Genomic DNA, 19436 nt, shown 5'->3' on the forward strand with positions numbered 1-19436 from the left:
CTCAGCTATGAGCCTCTCTCTCTCTCTCTCTCTGCAGATGTTCCACTCGCAGCTCGGATTGTCCAACATCGAACATTTTCAACCAAAACTATAATAAAAACGTAGAGGGAATATTATAACATGCAGTATCTTTCTAAAACAGACAGGTAAAACTACTGATTTAATCAGGTAGTGTGCAAATGTTCTGTTAGATGAAAAAGATAAAACTTTGGCTGTGGCCCCTGCACAGCACCTGTTGCCAGGCTACAGCGGTGCACGTGCACAGGACTGTCCAACCCCTGACCCTGCATGCATTCCTGTCCTTGCCCCTCTGGGAGTCGGGAGAGCAGAGCACATGTTACATGTCTGCACAGCAGCCTCAGACCACCAGAAGTATGTCGAATTTTGCGCCTATCATGTTGCTATTAGTGAGCTCAGGTACGGGGAGGTCACAGATTGCTGAGTTGCACCCAAAATGAAAAAGGTTCTTTATCAGTCACGAATCAATTTGTGAGCTGCAGAGCAAAGTGTCCGTCTGTTCTGTGTAGAGTCAGATGCTGCAGGGTTGGATATCTGAAGAGAAATGCCTGCACTCAAGTACAGAGTCCGTCTCAGGTCTGTGTGAAATTTGACATGTGGCACTTGTAGGAACAGTCTGACCTTACACTTGCTAGACTTCTCAAATTTAGCAGAACAATATCTCATGGTCATTATAGGTCAATTGGGGTGGCATGCAGAAAGCGTCTGGCAGGTTGAGAAGCAGATAATTAACTACCAACATGACCTCCTGTCCTTTTCGGCATCTTCCGTCCAGTCTCAGAATTGTCTAACAGCGGGAACAAAAGCCCCCACAAAGCTCATTTAGCCCACTTTCAATGAGGATAGACAAGGAGAGAGCGCTCTCTCTTTGAAGTGTGTTCCCTCCGTCCCGCACCGGCCCCACCTCCTGTCCAGCGGATCAGACCGTTACAGTACGAGCGGCTCTAACACTCAACCACCGTTCAACCTTAGGTGACCCTTGCTCTCGTCAGACCCGCCCCCTTCTCGGGAGGAATGCTGCTGATGGGAGTTTTTAATATTCCCCGGCACCGGGTGCCCTCAAATTTGGCGGTGCGGCGTTAACACAAGCTGACACCACAGATTAGCCACAGACATCAGGAATGCTGCGGCCTTTTTGTGCCACGTGGACTTTGGCCAAAAGGGTCTTTGGTTACACTGGCCGCAGAGACCTGCGAAAAACAGGTCTGTGACAGAAAGACGGACGCCCCTCGGCGCGTCCGTCTTAAAATTCGCTTGCCGGTGAGTTACAGACATGTGAGCAGTTGCAGATGGTAGATGATAAGGTCAAAGGACAGATGTTTATTTCCAAAGGAGGAAATAAACTGTCTGTCCGTTTCCCCCTCTGGAATAAAAGCGGCATGTTGAATGATTGATGTGAGTTCAATGAGCTAATACAGCTAAACTGCAAACAAACAGATTCAAAAGGTTGTTTTGTACCTGATTCACCCGTTTCATGAAGCCATTAATTCACATTAAAAGTTCGACAGTTGCTTTTAATAAACCGTAGATCAATCATTCTGTCCTTCAATATCTTTCAAGTTCTAAGGGTTTTAAGTAATAATTCATATAACTTTTTATACAGAAGATGATGATGGTCAAGGTTTTCATGTCTCCTCTTCAGTAAAATATGTATTGGGAGTAGTTTTCGAATATTTTCTTATTTCAAACGAATGTCGTAAAAAAATGGAGAATCTTAAATAAACTTGCTATCTTTAGATAATCAGTGTACTTGAAGTCCTTTATTGAGATGATTTCAACAGTTTGATTTTACATTTCAGGTCAAGAGACCACAGATGAACATGATTAAAGGAGGATTAGTTTGGATATCTTTTATTTTATTTTTTCTGATTCTGGCATCGCACTCAATGGGTAAACTAACCAGTTTCTCTACGGGTCAAGAATGCTGATATTAAACTGACTTACAGGATTTATTACACTATAAATAATATTGTAGAAAAACTGACACTGATGCCATTTAAGGACACACACAAAAGGTCATTGAGAAAAGTCCAATATATACTTAAAAAAAAAACGTGTTTTTTGTGAGTGATCGTCGGTCAGATAAAAATGAAGTAAACACCTGAAGTGTGATCTAATCCTGAAAACACACAGCTTCAATGCGAGCAGTCACAACAGTATAAGCTCATTTGAAATTTAAGCAGCTTTCGTTCTTAATCAACACACACACGCGCACGCACACGCACACGCACACACACACACACAAACAGGATATATTACTTCTTTATGCCTATAACCTCATCTCATGTTGACATTAGATTTAATAACGTATATGTTCATACAGTGTGACAAACTGACCAGATCACTCACCAAGTTTCATCAGTGTTAAAGCAGACAAGGTTTTTGTCTTTGCTTTTCAAGGCTTCAGTTGCTCGTGTGTTAAAACATTCTGTCTCTTTGTTTGGGTCAAACGGAAATTAACATGTTCGGTGAATAAAAACACGCAGCGAGGGAAACTGGATGTTAATCAGAATATATATTTTTTTATTCACTTTGAAGTCGTACTACGTTTACTTAAATTCTCCAGTTTTTCATGCGAATACATAGCAGGCAACATAGTTTAAAAAAGAGGTGACAAACCAGGTCCTTGACATGGAAAACATTTCAGCCTTGAGTATGAATACACTGAACATATGTGCCTGGTCAGGCTACAGTAAAAGATTTATGTAGTACAGCAGCTACAACAACAGTATTACAATCAGTACACACCCAGAGACAAAGTGTTGTGGCAAACCTCAGCTTTACAGCAAATGTGCATTTTCAAACAGAAAATCCAATGTGTTGTCAAAGTGTGGTTGTTATCTGGATGTTAACAGCTGGAGCCTCATAAACCTGCTCCGTCAGATTGTATACGGTTTTCCACATGTTTACTCACATTATGTCACTTTGACTTACAGTAAGATAAAAATAGATATTATCAAAACTCCTTTAAAAAAAGTCTTCTAATCATCATCATGTCACACAAAATCTGAGAAAACATTGGCAGCTGAAGCGTCTCGAGGAATCCCCAATCGCAGTTCAGTGTTTAGTCCAACTAGCAACATTAGATGCAAGACTGAAGTTGGAGTTGAGAGACGACATCTACGACTGGATGTGTTCATAACTAACGGATTTAAACTAACCATTAAAGGACCAGACAACATTTTGGCTAATCTCTATTAACAGCTATCTGCATATTAACGCAGATACATAAAAATAATTTAAAAAAGATATAGCTGATGCATTGCGGTCACATGTTCCACCTCCTTTACCCTCCACACTAAGTGTTGACCTGCAGACAACCAAAGCCTGCTCAAATGTGATTAGTCAAACTAGAAACATAACCAGAAGAACCTCGTCCCCCGCCTACAGATTCTTTATATTCACATGCAGAATCTGACCAGTTTATCGAGATGAAGTCACATAAGTGCAACATCCACAGTTCAGTTCCCCGCATGACATTGAGTTAAGGTCCCCACGTTTATTACATTTCATACATCTCTCCCCCACATTTCCTGTCTCTTTTTAAAGGCTGTCAAATACAGAAAAAAACTGCAAAGACAGAAATAAAGATTATATGCATGAGATATATTGTTGAGGAAATAAGATTTACAGCTGCATTTTTTTTTCCCATTTGGAAAATAAGTTGCAACTCATTTCAATGGTTACTGCTGTTGGCCAACAAATCCCTAGACAGGAAGCAGGGGTGGTGAGTTCCACGCGATCCGAGCCGTCAGCCAATCACAGCATTCACTCTATCACATTAAACTAAATCACGAAATTTAGACAAAGAATGGTACGATAAGTATGTATGAGTAAAAAATGTATTGATGTTAATCATAAACTCATTAGCAGGATTATATAGAGAGAGGGGGATTTAAAGTCTTTGTGCGTCTCTGGGGACAGTTTCCTTCAAAATCCCACAGAGTTCAACAGGAAATGGTGGACAAAAGACACCAGGCGCCAATGAAACAGACTTTTTCTAAACAAATTCATTTGTGGTTTCCAAGACATTTCAACTTGGACGGAGGAAAAAATAAAGGACAATTCTCAGCACCTTCCTACATTAGCTGAATGAATCACTCTGCTTGCTCGTTTGTTCTTGCCAAACAATTATCGAACTTGTTGGTGATTCATTTCTGCTCAATTGCTTGTAAGTTAACAATCGATTATTAAAGCTTCACCACATGGGCATTTACACAGTTTTGGCATCAAACTATGTTGATTTCTAAATTTGAACAAAATGTTCTTTAGCGTTTGATTGTTCGTTTGCTTCAAAATAAATTCTGAACAAATTCTCATAAAGTCTTGTGGAGGGTTGGGACATGACCCCAGGAAGAACCCATTAAAACTTGGGATTCAAATAAACGGGCCCATCCCTACTTTCTTAAACATGGCGATAGGGCGTTAGCCTTGGTGGAGTGATGTGCTTTTCTATGTTGATGAAATGTTTTGCAGATATTTGATAAATGTGTTCAAATCTACAGTTGTTTAAATTCATTGGCTGCCTGTTGATGATTAATGAAACTTACAGCCGCTGTGTAATTGAGCTACACACACACACGCACACCAGCAGCTACAAGTCAAACTTTTCCACCAGGCCATTTCTTGACAGCACAAACATGACATAAACACATCACCAACCTCCAGACACACGAGTGTGAAAATGATGGACTGGATCAATACTTTGTTTAGCTCGGGAGCAGCTGTTGGGAGGGAACTGAGATCACAAGAGCTCAGTTTCAACAGCCACACCAGCAGCTGCACGGAGATGCTCGGAGCCGGGAGGAGACATGCGTTGGGCGGACGCCTCGTGTGGTGAAAACGCTCCATCTGCTACCTCGAGTCCTAATTCGTTCCTCTGCATCAACACTAATTCTGAAAAGCTGCTTGGGTGTTTGTGATCTAATCGTGCACCGCCATCGACCTCAGTGCTCCACGTTGAAAAACTCTCGGGATTATTCGTGGTGATAGAAAGTGAATAGACACATCGGGGGGGGGTTTCAATAATTCTTAAAATGCATCAGTTTTCTGTTTTAATTAATTTATGGCAGATAAATAACTTTGACTAGTTGTGATTCTTTTATTAACGCATCAAATCAGACGATGTAGCAACAGAATTGCCGGTTTAATAAAAGACGTGAGAGGAGGAGAAGATGGAAGCAAAGTGCAGAGCTGCCTGCGATGGTGGAGGGAAGAAAGTGTTTGCCTCCGAGTCCACTGTCATTTACGCTTGGCGAAAAAAAGGAAAAGAAATCACATACAGGGCCCTTGTCTCATTTCTATGGCAACCTGAAGGCCATTATTGTACCTTGCCATTCATTATGAAAGGACTTCAGTGCGCTGCAGCGCATTTCCCCTGCTCACAGCTGGGGAAACAGAGGGAAAGAAATGAATGAGTGAAAGAAGAAACTCTGCTGTACGGATGTGTGGCGCAGGAAAAGTTCACTGACTTCACAGTTTACTGAAGCGAGGGATTTAAACACGAGTCAAGTGATAATCAAATGGATCATTCATGACAATTATACGAAGCTAATTCGTATATATTTGGGCGGCTGGGTGATATCGAAAAAGGTTAGAGCTGTTAATTGGTATTTTAAAAATAAGCCGCCGCAGCAGCTTAAACCTACAGTGTTAATAGCATGTGCAGGGTTTCATGTGGCTGCTGCTTTTATTTCATGTGTGCTCAACAATAATAATGATTCTCGGACAGGGCAAGAGTGAGCAGGATGAAAATCGTGTTGGTTTTCTTCTGTTTGATCAGGAAAGTCGATTGTTAGCCTCATTTCCTCTTGACTTTTTGACCATAGCTGCCTAGTAAAACCACACTATTTTTCCTCAGGTGTTAGATTCTACGCCAGTAATTCACAAAAAGGCCTGTATTGTGTCCAAATAGGAAACGGTGCTTTATTTAGCAGGAACACGCAAACACTCAAATATGGGTGAAACCATGGAAAAATATCCACCTTTCCATCAATAAGATCCCCTTAATTCCACATTCCTGTGTTTTTAAACTCCTGGTTATGTATCACACTAAGTGTAACAAACATGGGACGCAGCACACACACAAACGGCAGAAAAGGTCAACGTACTGTAAGAGATGAGCAGATGCCTTTGTAAAGCACTGACGCATGTTGATGCAGGTTGACACTGGACAGTGGCATATCCTGACCCATTGTCTGCTGATGAAGACTGAGCGATACAGATGAAAGCTCCAGAACAAGCGAGTGAGTAAACCTCGACCCGCAAATGTTTCGTGAAACAGTTTTCTACTGCTATGCCCAGATGTTATCTCTGAAATAACATCTGTTGATGTAAATAACTGTTCTATTAGATGTCTATACGTGTACAGTACAATATACAGTAAATGTGCGAAGGCAATTCACTTTTTGTTTGTTTGTGAGGTGATATTACAAGCTTGAGTTTGTCCTGTAAATATTTTTGTTAAATGAGTTCAATGTGGAAAAACTGAAATAATGATGAAAAAATATTAGGTGTCCTCAAACCATCAAAGAAGTTCTAAATCTTCAAAGCCTTTTCAACACTACTGTGGATATTTCCCCCTCTGTTTAAAAAAAAAAAGATTTCGGTCCACTCGACCTTCGTTTTACAAAATATATCCGTCCATATCTTCATCAATGATATATCTAATACCAGAGAAGAACATTGTGAGCCTGCTTTATGCTTTATATAGCCGCCATTGTTGTTGTTGTTGTTTCTGGTGCTTGCTCAGTACACAAAACAACAGTGGGTACGCGAACATGCTCTGTTTTACACGTACACACGGATACACAAAAACTGGAGATTTTCTAAATCTGCACTTTGGAAAATTATCAGTTTTAGTGATTTAAAAAAATGCTGTTTGAGTGTGGACCAGAGGAAAAAGTTTGTTTTTCCATTTCCATTAAGACCATTAGTCTATTATTGCATGTCTTATTATAATGGGATTAAAGGCATTTACACATTAGGTCGATTTTTCTGGTGAATTTTCAAACCTGTATCCACTCATTGCGAGCTTTTACATCAGTGACGAAATTTGGTGTAAGTGTTAGTGAGTGTAATTGCAGCTTTGGGTCGTTTTTTCCAAGGTTTTGCCTCCGACATGAACACATCTAACCAATCCCTAAGCCTCAAGCAGTAGAAGAACATCTTCCTCAGTCTGATATAAACTTTATTTGTTGATTTATTTTGTAGCCATTGCTGTTATTGGTCTTTACAAGGATATGTAGACTACATGAAGTAGATTTAAGCAACAAGCGACTGAATCCCCGACGAAGAATTGAACCAAATGCACACAACTGGGAAAGTTTACAAAAAATGGAACTTTAGTTAAATGTAAAACTCAAGAAACCCAAGAAATACGTCCTGAAGTAGCTGTGGTAAAGTTTAAGCTCCTGAACCAAGCAGTGAAACTGACAAAGTTCTAGTCTCTTTATCAATATTGTACCTGCAGGTATTTTGTCATTTTATACTTTTATTAAGTAAAAGGACCAGATGATCACCGCTTGATGTTGACTCAATCCTTCTTTTCCAGAGGTGCGATTAATTATTGGGACACTATTCATTTATTTGTTTGAAGAGTCTTTCAAAAAACTATTTGAATTATTTGCTATTTCGTCCCATTTATTCGTCTCACTGTTGATGTGCAAAGGTTTTGACCCTGAATGACTCATCTTTTGTTGAATCGGATACAAAGAGCATCGGTGTGACATAAAAGTTTTATTTTTTTTTTAAATTTTCTTCTATATTATAAAAGCCATGAGCTTGAGCAAGGTCATTTCCCATTTTTGGATAGCACGGAACACAAATGATTTTTGTAGATATGTTTGGTGAAAACACAAAATGTATAATCCATGAAACTGACGTGCACAGTAACATGTCCATAATACCTGGAGTTTAGTTGGAGCAACTCTTAATGATCCAGTAAGTTGTGAGCTGAGTTCACAGTGTTGGCAGTAATGCTGCAGTTGCTAACTGTGTGAGAAAAAAAAAGAGTGAGCGGGTTAGTGTGACAGTGCATTAGCAGCCAGAGTCCATTCTCTGCGTCCCCAGAGAGACCAGAGCGGGCATATTAACATTCTCCTCAGAAGGGCCACAGGATCTGCCTTCAATGCTGTCTGACTCCAAACAAAAGACAGTGTGTGTGTGTGTGTGTGTGTGTGTGTGTGTGTGTGTGTGTGTGTGTGTGTGTGTGTGTGTGTGAGAGAGACGCAGAGACAGGCTGGTAGTGTGAGTGTGTGTGTGTGTGTGTAAGACGAGGAGGAAAAAGCAGGGAGAGGGAACAAGGGAAAAGGAAAGTAGAAGAAGTAGGAGATGAGTTTCTACTGTGTGCATAAACGCTGCCTGCTGTATAGATTTGCATTCCTCCTCACATTCTGTGACCCCCACGTCCAGCAGAAGCCCTCAACTCTTTTTCAAGAATTCAGCAGTGGATTGATTTCCTGTCAATGTTTTATGGATGAAAACTTTATCCATACAAAGCTTTTTTTTTTTTTTTTTTTCAAGCAAAGCACACAAATATTTCCAACCGTCTTTTCAAACTTTAACGTTTCGAATCAGTTATTTTTGAAGAACCAACTGACTGTTGACTCAATCCCACAAAGATATATAATCACTGAATACAAAAGCAAAAGCTAAGAAATCTAAATCTGAGTCAGGAGGAAGGATTGTGATTTTATTTGCTTTTATTTGCATTTTTGACCAATCACAGTGATCAACACTCGTGTGTTGCTCTACAGTAAAACAAACAGGATTATTTGCTATTCAAACTTTAACCTCTCATATATACAGTTTCTATTTGTCCTCATGTATTTCTGTTTATGGGATCTTTTCTTTGCAAACCAAGCACATGCACTGGTCATACACGAGCCCCAGTACGTGAGAGGGTCTTCTTAAATTTGATTATACAGCAGATACCAGGGCTGGTGCCTGGCTGCATCACTGTCATACCCGGTAGCGACTGCAGACAATTGACTTCCTATGCATAACTCAAACATCTGGCCTTCATCACCGAGCGCCTGAAATCTTTCTACATTCCATGTGCAAACTGCACCATGTCATGCAATCCATCTATGTCCCCTCTGCTGCCGTGAAGATGATTCACAACACGCTGGTTCTCTTATTCCTGAATATACAGTGAGACAGTACAGTTACAGAAAAGGCACGAGAAGAAAATACGAATCAATTTGATATTTAATAAGTTGTTTGTTCATGTGATAATTTACTTATTTAATTGATTTATTTTACTCAAACAAATATGCAATAAAACAACAAAAAAACTGTTACAGTAGTATTTGGTCAGTAGTTTACACATAATAAATACCTGCATGGTGGAAAATCATACAAAGGAACTACACCATCTTTCACATAAATGTGACAATATACATGAAAAACAATAGAGAATTAAAATATAAATTTATCTTTAGGAACTGTCGGCTAAATATGCATGTAACTGTTGTAGTTGCAGCTGCTGAAAGTGCAACAGTTCAGTTTCATATCTGCAAAAGAAAATAGTCCCTACAGTCATGCTAGCAGCTGTGACACTGTACATTAGCAGAGTTAGTGGTATTTTGAGCTAAATGCTAACAGGCTCACACTGGCAACGCAAATGTTTAAAAGATATGTTTCCCATCTTAGTTGTAAAACAACAAAATTTAAATATTGACTTATGGATGGTGTTACAGGCAAAGTTAATGTTTCTGGATGGATGTTAATGCTTGCATCAAATTTCATAGCAATTCATTCAGTTGTTGTTGAGATATTTACCGTAAAAACACAAAGGTTAACCGCATGGTGGCGCTAGAGGAAAGGTCAGGCGATCACCTGTAACATACATCGTCTGCCAACATCTGAAGCCAATTTTGTGACAGGTTAATGTCATAGATTTTGGTGACACAAGTTGAAAAATAAAGGGGATCATCGAACTCATGGTGATTCATCCTCTGGGGACCATGAATAGTTAATAGTAATCAAAGTGGCGAACTGACTAAGTGACCAACATTTCCATCCCTAAAACTGATGACGTGAGAATAATGGTGTTTGTTCCTGTTCCCGTCACCTCAGCTCATCATGACGACAATTCAAAATGCATCACAATGTAATCAAAATTCAGTTGTGAGGGTTATAGTGTTTTTTTCCGATTGTAGTTTAAAAATGTATTTGGTTCTTAAAGGCAACATTTATTGTATTGCTCTATTTGACCACTTGATACAATAAGGCCCTCCTGTTATTTTGTAATTCTTCTATCGTTTAACAATATTACCGTAATTTGCTTCATTGTTTTTAGTACTGCCTCAATGGTTATTTCAGCGATCAGTGAAATATAAGTGTATATCATCTGTAAAGAATGAAAAACACTTGTTGATGGCAGCACAGAATAAAGGTTTAACCTGAAGAAAAGGTGCTTTTCTAATATAAGAACCATATGAATGAGATTCCATCGACACTGAGTCGTTGATAGCTTGAGCATTAACAGTCATTTAAGGACGGACCGCTTAAACAAAACTGGATTAAATTCTACTTTCTCTTGACCCACATCACATCCAGACTCGGTGTGATTGTGATTAGTATAATTCTGGCGGCTATGATTGAATAGCTCTGTGACCGACTCACAGCTGGTGCGACAGAGGGCCATCTCCACTGACCTGAAAAGGGGAACATCAGACAAAAGCTGACAACATTTAACCCTGGAGCAAGGCAGCCGATGACATTACATCTGCAGGATCACCTCAAAGGTACATGAACAAAAAACTTTAATAAACAAAACCTCAGGTGTGCAGATATACTCTGGACGGTCTGTTTTCTTCATATTCTTTAACATTTCATTAGCATTGTATCTTCTCAGCCTTCTAGGAATGAAGACCTTCTGAATTTACCTCTGTTTACCTCCAGTTGCTTTTCACAGCAGACGTTTTGACTTGTCACAGTAAGAAAGATGTTCCTGATGACATTAAAGGTCCAGTGTGTAGAGATCGAATGCCACGAGTGGATTACAACATTCATAATTCTGTTTTGATCAGAGTACAATCATCTGTAACCAAAGACTGTTATATTTTTGTGATCTTAGAATGAGCCCTTTCTGGAGCGGGTCCCTTTCCACAGAGTCCCCCCCATGTTGCACCACCATGTTTCTACAGTAGCCCAGAATGGACAAACCGAGTCTAGTAACAGCCTTTCATGTTTTTATCTTATCTGAAGGCCCCTGTAAGTTCTGCTACATGTTTGGAAAGGAAGGGTGCGGCGAGGGGTAGCAACATGTAACTTCACTGCTAGATCTCCTACACAATTTTTCTTTTTAAATATATATTTATGGGCTTTTATGGCCTTTACTTGATCGGACAGAGAGAGCCTAGTGGGGTGATAGTGGGGGCGACATACAGCAAAGGGCCGCAGGCTGGAATCGAACCCAGACTGCAGCAGAGAAGCATAGCCTCATGGGACGGGACCTCTACCAGGTGAGTTTTACGCCACTGACAAATTCAACAGTCCCAGGAATATATTTCAATATTTATATCCGTGACATGTCAAAATGTCTTCTGTGAAAATATGCTTTCTGAATTAGTAGCCTTGGCTCTCTCACCATCTTTCTCTCATTGCAAAATAGCTACTTTGCTTCCAATTTTTACGAAACATGACTGCATCTTCAAAAATATTAAGTGTAGCTATAATTTATGGCACCGTTTGGAAAATGATTTATCTCCACAGACTAATCATGTTCAGACGTGTGTTCAGTGAAAATAACTGTGTTTATAGCGGACGTGAGCATTTGTGAAGCTGTCATTTAATGATGGAAGTCTGCTCTGAGCACATGTGGTCAAACTGCATCATTTCTGTCAAACAGAACGATTGTCTTACCCCTACTCAGGGTTTCCATCTTGCCCTCTCTCTCTCTCTCTCTTTAAACACAAACACACACACACAGTTTGGTAGCAAATATATATATATACACTCTTATCTCATGTATACAGATTGTGGCTCATATTTACTGTTTCCAAAAGCTAAATGTATCATATCCTGCTTAAAATGCATCATGTCCTGCTTAAAATAATAATATAATTTGTAAGTGAACAACTATTACTTACGTGTTACTTATCTTTACTTGTTTATATTGTATTGCATGGGATGTTGCAGGGAAAGTTATTCAGGTCAAGATTAGAGGAAGTTATTTTGGTGACAGAGGTTTTGTTCTTGGTTTTAACTCCAATCCTGGTTAAAACCACACAGTCTACATCCTCATCTGCATCCTTTTAGTACAAATAAGGAAACATCCTGACGACAGTCTGCAAACTCAACTCTATGTAAACCATTTAAAAGTAACACACACCTAAAAGTGTTCCAGGTGTGTCTGCCTCTGTCCCACGATAAAAACGTGTCCATTAGCTGCTGAAGTGTTGCGATAAAGCAAAGCTGAGGCAGTGTTGGCATGCATGGAGCAAACCAAGTGTGTCAGGAAAGAGAGAGGGAGAGAGAGACGCTGGCAAACACTTGAGGCAAAGTTAGATGATTTGGTTTGAGTGCAGCAGAGGCGGGCAGACCGGCAGCGCAGGCAGTAACAAGATGGCGGCGGTCTGCAGCAGAGAGTGTAGCAAGCTCTGTCCAGAGAGAGAAAGAGGAGAAGGAAAGCCGTGAGCTGTAACCTGCTAAGGGCACCTAGGTGCCAAGTATCACAGCGCTTTTTTGGAGCCAGTCCCTTCGAAGGGTGGGGCGGGCAGAGCGGCGCCAGCACCCACACAAGCACTGATAGGTAATGGTGGGGAGGGTGGGAAGGGTGGGAGGGGGGGGCCGCAAGAACAATGGAATGGCTGCCTCCCAGACAGAGCTGCCGTACTGCAGTGATAAGGGGAACAGGAAGGGTGGGGGGGCACTGGATGGGGTGGCACAGGAGGTACAGACACACCTGCCTCTGCAGCTGGAGCAGCAGAGACCGCAACAGAGCGAGCAGGATTCACGCGCCTCCACTCCGGCCTCTCATCCAGCGATCAGAGGGCATCTCAGGACTCTGGGAGCATGAGTCACAGCACAGCGGACCAGACAAAGAGACACACATTGGCATATGCTGCGCGCGTGCGCACACATACACACACACACAAATCACACACACACACACACACGCTCATTCATGCATTTAGACATCTTAAATAAAACATGTAGTTTGTGTTTTTAACAGAGCATCATTGATTCTTTAGTGTATTCAAATGTATATTGAACTCCAGGGTTTGTAATATGCTGCTGCAGTGTTAAAGTATCTGATCAAATTTAGAAACGATTTACAAAACCTCCTCTGAAACCTCATTTAATCAGTTTTTAATTAAATGACAATGATGCACACAGGTGGCTGGATCCTTACATTACCTCACTGCTGGCAGGCTGACGGCAACAAACCACTGTACATACACTGAGGTGAGTTTATCTAAATGAGACAGAAATAACAAGAACAAGTATTTTTTACTTCAACGCTGAAAACGGGAAGCTTAAAAATGGGATGCTTAAAAATCAGCCTGATGTTCGTAATAATATTTGCTTTGTTTCCTTCCTTCCTTCAAATAATTTCCACCACCACAAGTCCAGCTGCTGTACAGACTGTCCAGTGTAACACTGTACACACACCGAGCAAGCTGTCAGTGTCAGTGAGAGACACTGAGAGATCTATAGTCCTCTAAATGGTCGGCCATTTCACAAGTTGGAAAAACATCCAGCAGAGGCCGGAGGGAGGGGGGGGGGGATATGGCTGCGGTGGGAGGTCTTATTGTTGCACAGACACACACATACACAGAAACACATGCACTGTACACTGTGAATTGTTAAACTGCACGTGTGGAAGTTCTATTTTACAATTTTTCTTTTGTGAGTACAAAAGGACGACATTTCAAAAGCAAACAGAAATCAGATCTGCACATCTTCTTCCTCTCTTCTTCCTCAGTGTCTGTCTGGACGCTTTATGTCGAACAAGGTTACAAACACTGACACCTTGACCTACTGCCGCAGACCTGCTGCTCCCAGTAGGAAACCCCACTGAACATGACATGACTGCATTGATATTTCCCCACCAACTATCTGAATGTTAAAAAAAACTAAGAATTCACTCAAATGAGAGAAGTTCACTTCTGCTGACAATAAATGCTTCCTCTCTCTGATCATGTTCAAGATGCAGATCTCAGACTGAAAGATGGCATTCCAATAACATAGATGTAAACATCAGACACATAAAACATCTTAAAATACATATGGAGAGCTCAGTAGTTTGACAATGACAGATTAAGGCCTATTCAAGTTGGGACACAGATCAGACATCTCAGACAACAGGTTCTGCTCTACACAGCACTCTATTTTTAATTTCTGTTGTAGGATCAGGACATGTAGACATGATTTAAGATATGATATGCTAATGTTTTCTTTTAGAAAACCTGCATTAGTCTGAGGCAACCTCTCATACAGCAGCATCCTCACACAGTACACTGAAACCAGGCTGGAGAGCAAAAACTCCCAGTAAGATATCAAAGTGCGTGACAATGCCAATGAGTTGCAGATTTACAGAAGTCATTGCTCATTAGGAGCGACTGACCACATAGTAAATTTCCTTTTTAATGAATCTCTCAAATTCCTCCAGCATGGGGAGACTGTACCAAAGGAACTGCAGCTGTTCCTTCAACTGCTCACCTGATGTGGCTAAAAATGCCTTCAAATCAAAGCTGAAAATAGAACAAGAGCTCACAGCTACAAAGCTGCCCGTCCTTCAACTACAAAATCATGGCATCACCTTTAATCCCAGCTAATGAAAGAATGGGGACAAAACATCAAACGGCGCCGCTGTTCAGACGCTGCTGCAGCGACTTCAGAGTGGCTGAAGAAGAAGAAGGAGGAGGAGGAGGAGGAGGAGGAGGAGAAGAAGACATGTGAAGGATTACAAACGGTAGGTATGGATAAAGGGAGGGGAAAGCTGGAAGTGAAGAGGCTACTGTGATCACAGATCACCGACCAATTATAGAAACAGACCAGACACATTTCAACACGCTGGTTTAAGGAGAACTGCGAACGCTGGTCGTCAGCAGCCGAGTGCGTAAACTGGCCTCACGTGACATATTGAATCAGCTAGTCTTCACTCACTACAGATCATAACAACCTGCTGTCATCCCCAGTGAAATGACTTGGTATCAATGAGCTGATGATGGGGGGGTTTGGACCCTCTGGCACATGTGTGAGTCTCTGATTCGACTGTGAGCCGGGTTCCTCTGTTCAGTATCTGCTATTCACACGTAGCAAAGGTGCAAACCTAGGCAGGTACACGCGGTGGAGAAAGAGAACGATGAGAATTTGCATGAGGTCAAACACAAGTGTACTGAGCTTTCAGTGTCACGCTCTCACCAGTACTTTGTGCTGCTCTCAAGTTAGTGCGTGAAGAGCCCGCGGACAGTTTGAGTGGCCGACTTATAGAGGAAAAGGCTATATAGTAAAGCACTGAATGCCAATATACTCCTGATGATATTATGTGTTTGGCGAATATATACGTTGTCACTGTCACACAGACAAGTGTCTCCAGCTGTGTTGTGAGATCCGAGTGCAGCTCGTCTGTGTTAGCATGTGTAGCATTAGTCACTGTGGGTGTAACCACAGTCACAAATTCCTTCTCCATTCATTGTACCTACCCCCCCTCCCCAAAGAAACAAGAATACTGTAAATGTGACAGTGTTTTTTCCGTATCACCCCACCTTGTCTGGACATCCCTCCATCCCAGTCACATGCCCACATTCATACCCAACATTCCTCCATCCATCTCCCCCTCGTACGCCCCTCGTGCTGCGCCTGCCTCTGGATCCAAACCCACTCTATAACCCCAAAAGAAACCCAATGATCTCCCCTTTTTTTCCGTCTATCTCCGTTTTCCCTGTGTGGGTGGATCGAGTGAACGTTCTCTGTCACCACGCCTAACTAAAAAAGCAAAGACGTCCCTTCTTTGCTGCGCTGACCGTCTTTCCGCCATGTTTTTCCCTTTTTCTCTCTTTTTTTTTAGGTTTTAGGTTACAGAGATGTGTGAGTGCCCCTCGCAGCTCCCAAGAACCCAACCCGTGCACATCACAGCAAAACGTCACAAGTTAGGGTCTCAGGGATTGAGAGAGGTACAGATTGCTTTTTTTTTTGTCTGGCCTTTTCCTATGCGACATACAGTAGATCATCAGCTGCTCGAGCGCCATGGCTGAGACTAGAGACAGACAATAGCAGCTTCCGCTGTTCCTGGCTTTGTGCTGTGCTCTACCCTGAGTCTCAGTTCTGCTACTGAGTCCGGTCTGGTGCCGGTAAGGTCTGCACGGCTGCACTGCACATGCATTAGTTCATCCATTTTAACACTTTTATTCTGATATGATACAAGCATGATGTTCTGCGCATGAGTCAAATAGAGATACGTGCAGTCAATCACATCACACACACAAAAACTGACCACATATCGGCTTATTGCAAGAGAACACACACTTACTGTACACATTGCACTGTAGTCACCACTGAATGGCCATACACACCCAGACAGACAGCACTGTCACATGATGTTCTTAAGGATGGTTCTGCTTCTGCATATTTTGGCCTGTCCGTCGCTGCCACAGCTTGGCTCGGGCGAACAATGGTGTGGTAATTAATGGTAAAACGCTGTATATTTTTCATCTAACATGCCACAATCCTGCACTGTGCACATGCACAGCAGCACCAGTCAGACGACAAGGACAGCAGCAAAGACTGAAAATGGGCTGTCTCGCTCGGATGAAAAAAATCCCTCCCCATCGCTGAAAAAAGCCAAAGCTCCTTACCGCTTGCAATCTCCCCCACCAGATATCCCATCGCCAGGCACGCCAGGCTCGTCAGTCCTCTGGGACCACACCTGTCAATCATGCGGCTCTGACATTATGGAGGGAAAGCTAATTCGTCAGGTGGACCGAATGAGATGTGACTGCCCGCGTGATGAAAAGAGGAAGAGGAATGGAGGAGGCTGGGGCAAGTGATGATGAGACGAGATGCGAGGAAAAAGGGGAGAAGGAGAGGAGGAAAAACTCACCCGGCTGACCGCGGTGGCTGCTGCAGTCTGCTCTGTGTGTCTGTCCGTCCCGGTCAGCCTATAGCACAGAGGGGGAGAGGATGTGGCCAGACAAAATGGAAAGAGAGTGATCTGTGAGAAGAAGAAAAAAACAGACAGAAACACAAGCTGTAGAGAGAAGCAGAAGAAGAAGAGATTTTAGTGCTGCGAGCTCACGCTTTGTTAAATGGATCTCTCGGACTATACTAGCACATGAGGCTGCTGTCTAGCCGTCTGCTGCTCAGACATGCAAGACTATACCATGTGCAGCAAGAGAGAGAGAAAGAGGGAGAGGGAGAGGAAGAGAGAGGAAGAGAGAGAAAGAGAGAGAGAGATCGCCTGAGGGACGACAGGTGCAAGGTTAAAGGGTAAAGTAGGTAAACGAGTAAAATAGCAAAGATGGGTGTAAATAGAAAAACTGGAAAATTTGGAAAACTATAGGAGTAAAGATACTAATACATTAAAATGTAAAGAAGCAACAGAAACTATACGTAATAAAAAATGGTTGATGCATGCAACTACATGCACTGCAGCAGAAACCAGAGGTGAAATTGCATGCACAAGAAAAAGCAGATCAATGGGCCTGCACTGCAACATGAATGCTTACTTAGAACAGGAGAGCAAGGGCAAATGATAGAGAGACAGAGAAAAAAGAAGAAAAAAAAACAGACAGACAGACAAGAAGAAAAGCATTATTAAGGTCAGATAAGGTAAAATACATTACTGATTACTTAAATAAATTAAAAGCTAATTCAAAATCACTGCACATACATGCCACATGTAATCTAATAAAGCAGGTATGTGCCCACAATCTCTATCGTTCCCGTATAAATCACAGCTTTACATCATCAGACCTTAGAAAAGCAACAAACACGTGGAAATTCTTGTTATCATCAGATATGAGCGGATGGGATTAAAAGCTCTGAAAACAGGCGCAGGCATAGAGCGCCAAACCAGCCACAAGAGAGAATAATAGGAGAAAATGTGTAACGCCTGTTGCTGTCGTCCCTCTGCTACTCACCCCTCTCTTTCTCCATGTGACACTACTACTACCCATCTCTTTCCTCTCCTGTCTGTCTGTCTGTCGGTCTGTCGGTCTCCCTGCTCCATCTGTCTCACATTCTCTTCCTGCTCTCGCTCGACGCTTTAGTCTCGCTATATCACACCTCTTCTGTCTGCGTCTGTGCCTCTGTATTTTCTTTCCCTCCTCTGCCTCGCATGCTTCATGGATCGCAGGCTCAAGTCCCCAGGGCAGAGAAACCGTAGAGCCTCTCTGCCTGTTACATGCAGCATCGAAATAGCAATAGCAGAGCGGGGACAGAGAAATAAATAACATCCATTCATTTCCTCCCACAGCTGAAATCACTTAGATTCTAAAAGGCCGGCTGTATGCAGAAAAGGAGAGATAAGGAAAGGTAGAGAGGGAGGAAAAAGAGTGGAAAAAGAAAGCAAGAGCACACAGAGGAGAGAAAGAAAAAATAGGTAACCACAGTTTTATCTTACAATGTCTCTTTTCAAGCTCCTTTTCATTTAAGAAAAGAAAAAAAAAGAAAAATCCTTCCTCAGTCGGCAAGTCCGGTATTCTGTTCCTGTCTCTCTCTCCCTCTGTGTCTGTGAGAGTGACTGGGCATTACGGTGTGCGTTTCATGGAGAAAAGGAGGGTGGGATTGAAAGAGAAAAGGAGGGAGCAAGGGAGAGAAAACACGTGAGTTCAGGGAGCAGTAAAGGAAATGTAACTGGAAGCCTGGTGATGTGGTGGTCTTATATTTTATCAGAATTAGCCGCTGTAAAGCAGCAGAAAAAGCGCGGTGGAAAAAAATAAGGACGGGAGACAAGATGGTAGGAGAGGGAGACGAGCGGGGAGAAGAGTGGATTGCCAGAGCAGGGTTCTTCTGACGGACAACACATAATGGGCTGAGATCAATGACAGCAGAAAAAATGGCCTGTGTGGTCCCACATGATCGGCCGCTTTCCTTCCACTGGTTTAAATGGATTTTCCCTAAGAGTGCGGCCTCTTTAATTCCTAAGTTAATAAAAAATATATAAACAAAGGCTCTCACTTGATTTGTCTTTATTTTTAATTTGTTGTCTGACTCCATTCCAGTACCATTTTAGAAATATATATATATTTCTCTGGGTCACAGAAGTCACATGCTGTGTCGTCTTAACACATCACATGCACTTCAGAGCAGGGAAGTGTCTGTTCGGTTGAGTCTCACTTTTACACATGTCTCTACTTCCACTTTCCCTCCAGTAACGCTGACACGCACACACGCGCACCTCATATTAGAACAGCTAAACAGGACTATTTATAGACATTTTCAATGAAGACAAAAACCTACAC

The 19436-nt window shown here is 41.9% G+C and overlaps 1 long non-coding RNA gene across 1 annotated transcript; it reads left to right on the plus strand.

Annotated features, from left to right (window-relative positions):
- The first annotated feature begins 15917 nt into the window (after nucleotides 1–15917).
- On the plus strand, nucleotides 15918–19144 carry LOC117773874. Its single transcript, XR_004615986.1, has 2 exons — nucleotides 15918–16325; nucleotides 16852–19144. It is a non-coding gene; the product is annotated as an uncharacterized LOC117773874 (long non-coding RNA).
- The last annotated feature ends 292 nt before the right edge of the window (nucleotides 19145–19436 follow it).

Source organism: Hippoglossus hippoglossus, chromosome 14 (genome assembly GCF_009819705.1).
Source record: "Hippoglossus hippoglossus isolate fHipHip1 chromosome 14, fHipHip1.pri, whole genome shotgun sequence".
NCBI classification, from domain to species: domain Eukaryota; kingdom Metazoa; phylum Chordata; class Actinopteri; order Pleuronectiformes; family Pleuronectidae; genus Hippoglossus; species Hippoglossus hippoglossus.